This window comes from Bombus impatiens, unplaced genomic scaffold, assembly GCF_000188095.3.
Source record: "Bombus impatiens unplaced genomic scaffold, BIMP_2.2 scf_1080, whole genome shotgun sequence".
Classification (NCBI taxonomy): Eukaryota; Metazoa; Arthropoda; class Insecta; order Hymenoptera; family Apidae; genus Bombus; species Bombus impatiens.
In genome coordinates, this window is record NT_177499.1 from 524,873 (window position 1) to 530,106 (window position 5,234).

General features: G+C 36.7%; 1 protein-coding gene across 1 annotated transcript in view; it reads right to left on the reverse strand.

The window, feature by feature from the left end:
• LOC100748232 (G protein-coupled receptor kinase 1) overlaps nt 1-5,234 on the reverse strand; it is a 23,918-nt gene that overhangs the window by 16,520 nt on the left and 2,164 nt on the right. The gene's annotated exons all lie outside the window — the stretch shown is intronic.

Below are 5,234 nucleotides of genomic sequence, written 5' to 3' on the forward strand. Positions count from 1 at the left end.
AAACTGCCAGCAAAGAGGAAGCCTGCTATCGAATCGACTTATATTCACGGCGTACCTTCGTAACGTCCGTGTTTTACGGATCGAAAATAACATCGGCAGTGTAAACATTGGCACATTATAATCGATGTGCAGTATCGATCAAGGTTCGTACAGGAAGCCGTTACACTCCCTTTGACATTCGCGGAACGGTAATACGATTAGCGCGAGACAATCGAATTCAACGCGTGTTGTATTATCCTTCGATGGATCACGTGGACATTTACCTATCGTCGACGCGTTGCGTCCCCTTCGAAACAACGGATCTGATTTCTGAAGAATTCATTTTGTCGAAAGGTTCGGAAGACCGTGTATTCCCAAAGTAAGCCACCATGAAGGGGAAAGCAAAGTTATTCTAATCCATGCAATGTCTATTTTCTTTCAGCCTAAAAGTATACCCATACGATATATTGGAATTTCTTTATGATTCTATTTGAAAGTTAAATTTACTTTTTTACTTTTTGGAACTTGAAAATCTTGAACTTGGAATCCTTCCATAAAGTAAATAAATTATACGTTTATTTTATACAATGTAGTCAAGTGTATACACAGAGATGAAAATATACGTTTGATACATATAATCGGATTAGCGTGCTATCGATTTAACGAATTCGTATCTAGGATAAAAAATATAAACATTACGTAAAATCACTGCTACGTTTACACGTTACTTACATAAAGTCAAATTGTTCTCGTAGATTACCCTTTATCCGAACGAATGTTTGTTCATTTGCAACGCATAAGAACTTGCACGCACTTAATCCGATAATCGATTTTGCCTCGCCAGCCGAAAAACGCAAGGTAACGTTTAAACGTTTAAACCCATGGAGAAAGAAACACTTTATACCAGCAATAAATTTATCCGTGCACGTAAACATTGCAGTCACTTCGCCCGTTACAACCCTGCGGAAACACTTAAAATCGAGAAGGAAATAAAAAATTAACGACTCTCTCTCTCTCCTCTCTCGGGTTTTTAAATTCTCATAATCTATCAAGTAAAAATAAATGGAATAAGAAGGCGTACAAACAGGAGTTTTTAACGAGTGATTTGCAAGAATTTGTACTCTTTCACGATGGTCGATTGTTCTTTGGATTAAATGTTAGCACGAATTAGCAAAGCGAACCAACACCATAAAGAAGCCATCGACTGCGCCTTTCTAAGGTCCTTGGCCTTCCCGACATTCAAAGGCCTTCTTAATACTCACCTGGGAAAACCAAGCAACGAACAGAGGCAAAAAAATGGCATTCAATGAATCATAGTAGCGACGGGGATAACTTCTGAATATGTAAGTACACGAGTCTGAATTAATTCGACGTTAGGTTGAGCGACCAAGTTCCGCCGCTTTTGAGATTTTATTTACATCTGGTGGTTTGCGTAAATTCTCTTATCTTCTGTTATCGATTTCCAACGAAATGGTATTCTCTAAGTGTCAAAACCGCGATATTTCTTAGTTGCCTATTTTCTTAATTAATATTTTACTTTGAACAGATGCAGATCTCAAGAAAAAAAAAAAAAATTGAGAAAGCGATAAGGAAATATTAACCGAAAGATCAAATCAAGGGCATTAAGGACGATTTATGTAAATTACTTTAAAAATATCAAAGTTACTCGTAAACGATATACCTATCGTTACCGTTCAAGGCAAAGAATTTAAAAATATCAGGGAACGTTATATTCGTCCATAATTTTAACGTTACTTCCATTTTAAAAACTATTTATTTCAATTAGGATATGTTCGTTGTAAGAGATATAATTTCTGAATATTTTTGAATTATTCAAATTGGACTGAAATACCGAAATACCGAAACATCGTAGCACGTATTTACGTTATTTGCAACAGTTTCCATTTCACTTTTAAATTAGCGGTGAAATATTTTATCGAATGTACGTCACATTCATCGAATACACAGAATTTGCAATAAAATCCAATTTTACGATAAAATTTGGTCTTTTTAACGCAGCTATAAATAAAAAACAGCAGCTTTTAAGTGTTATCTCTCTCTCTCTCTCTCTTTCTCTGTATAGTTGAGTTTGGACGAATATTAAAGTAACGTTATGAATTTAATTATGACGCGTTTTCGATATTTCCTCGTAATCAGCTGATTTTATATCGTATTTTCTTAGAAACACATCGATCGTCACCACACGTGTTTCATGAACTTATAAAGAACTGTTACTCAATCTTCTATCGTTTAAAATTACATATTGACTTGCACATTTTATATCTTCCAACAAACACTTTACTCGGTCAATCGTATTTCTTACCTTTCTTCGTTCGATTTATATAATTTGATTCTCTTCGCCGACATCGTGATTATGAAAAAGAACTTCAAGGACCGACTTCGTATCCTTCTTCGTATGCTTTTTTCGGATACAACTTACAGCTTTATCCGAGTTTCAAATATCGAAACAACTATAGAGCATTGTAATAACTAGACTGCTGTACGTTCATCGCGTCGTTACATTTGATATTGAAAGAAAAAAGGAATTGATACTTGTCTTCGAAACTTCGATCAACGTCCAAGTACTACGTAGACACACATTGAAACATTTAAAACATTGTACGAACATTTTCCTTCGTGCGACAAACAGTGAATTATCAAGGAATTACCGGGGAATTATAGAGGAAAGATTTTTAAATATGTGCGTACTTTTAAATTTCGAAAGTATAGTATGAACGAAGATAAAAAATGTCAGAGAAAAGTTACGTGCAGCACCTTTTTATATCGATGATTCGAGCAATTACTTATTAATTAATAATCAATTGGTAAAACGATGTAGTAAAAAATTGTATTCCCTGTATAGAACACTCGACGATACATGACGCAGTCACAGATAAAAATAGGAACATCAAAGTCGGAATACGTCTTTACTATTACACTGTAATATTGCCGAATCGTTGATATCTGACTGTTATTGAACGCAACCAAACCTTGAACGTTGCAGATAATGCTAATAACACGAAATATCGAAGCTTAGTTGCTCGTTATTAGTACGCGATTTCAAACGATTTCAAACCATTTCGAACCATTTCGAACGATTTAACGCGATTTAAAATCATTAATTTTGTAAATACATCGAGATGCAGAACTTTTGACTCGTTGACTCAAAGTAAGTTATCCACAGGTATTATCTAAAAGTCTGATTGACGATTAAGGCGAAAAAACGAGATTCTGAAAGCTAGAATACCCTTTGCCCAACCTCTCATAAACGGTTTTCATTCGGTTAGACAGACGCGTTTTTGACTACATCCTTAACCAATTTTACATCGCGCCAATGACTCAGATGATAAAAGGCCTTGTCAACTTCTCCTTGTCACGCGCAAGAAACTTCTTTCCTCTTTCAAATGCTTTATCCCGTGCTAAATCTTGCTTCGCAATAAATTACGCTATTACCGGACCGAGGGCTTGTACCGACAATTTCGGCGGACATACTACCTTCCACCAACAAAAACAAGAGAAGCGACGATATCTTTTCTTTAGAGCTTCTTCGGAGCGACGAGCCTCCCACCTGCAACTTTCTCCGATATAACCAGGCACTTCCACCTTTTTCCTTAGTTGGTAAAAGAGCTGTTTATGCTCGACGGTGGTCTCGGAAGGACAGCGTCCTTATGTCCGTATGTCAATTGACAATTTTATTTCACGATATATTCGACGAAAAGAATACGATAATAATACGATACTATGCGTAATTCTTAATCAAAATGCTTAAATTTCCTTTCAAGACCTCCTCACAGGACCAGATCGTAATTTCAAGAATTAGGATAGGTCGCACAAAATTAATCTCCTCGTATATTTCGAAGAAATACGATGCTCCATTCGTGACGTTCGACGTGAAATTCCTGGTAATATACAGTTCGAACGATATACGAGAAAGATTTTCTTATCTTTTGCCGAGACTAACCAAACAAGGCGCTAGGGTAAACCGCAACCCTCCAGAAACATCCCACGACTACCGAGCCAGACAATTTCTAGAATTGATCATCCTGTATCCAAGTATTTTCTTCCCTTGTCAAGGAAAATATCGTTCCTTCTAAGGAAATCAACCGGCAAAACGTCCATAAAATGGTTCTATGTATTTCTGTTGGTTGTAAATGTTCCGGGAAAAAATAACGAAAGATCGTAAACATAGATCGTAGGATCATACATGTGCATATATATAGGAATTCTAGTTACAATTATTAATCTCTAGCTACTCCAATTATCTTAGAAACCCAGTATCTGTGTAACAGTGGTATGTAATATGTTTGCCTACAATGGCAATAAATGATTAGGCAATGATAAAAAGTGCATCAACATATACACATATACGCCTAAATTAAAGTTCATGGAAATTAACGATGTCATTGGTAGTTTATATCTAAATTTAGGAAATACCCAAGTGAATGAATTCTTATCGAAATTACGAATCAGAGAAAATATCGTCTAGCGTTTGGATTATTCGTTGCTCGCGTGGAATTTGCACGTTTCCGTTATTCGTTTTCGTCGTTGTCTTTATAGTTTCATCGCTGTGGACATATTTACGGACTAAATCGACTTTTATTCAAATTTTAAGAGTAAATATGACGATAGATCGCATGCGTAGCTTCTTAAACACTGTATCGTAAAATAGAAAGACGAAGCCGCGTTAATCAATGAAATTCTTCGTCTTCCGATCGGAAAAACGATATTTCGATCATCCTTGGTTGTTACTTCCGTCACTTCCGATCGACACAGCCCACTGTTTGTAAACATATTTCTGGAATGGCGCGCCGCTGAAGCGAACGAAGCCAAAGAACCGAGGCATCGCGTCGCTACGTATGCGCAAAGAAACGAAGAGAAACCGAGACGTTGGGCTTGTACCAGACAAGGAAGTGCTCGAAGAAGAAGAAGGGAGGGACAGGAAACGTGGTGAGACGTAGCGATGGGTGTAACTCGATTATCATTTCTGAATGTGCATCAGCCTCTACACCGTTGACGATCATTTAGCTCCATCGCAAACAGATTTTCCATTTGAAAGTATTTATCTAACGCATATGTATCGATATATCGCATGAAATATCCGAGCGATTACCAACGACGAACCGGACTATCGACGACTTAACAAATGAACGATGTAACGGTACATACCCGTGAAATCATGGGGATGACGGACGTCAGTTAACGAGGCCTTTTTTTTTTTTTTTTTTTTTTTTTTTTTTTTTTTTTTTCATATACGC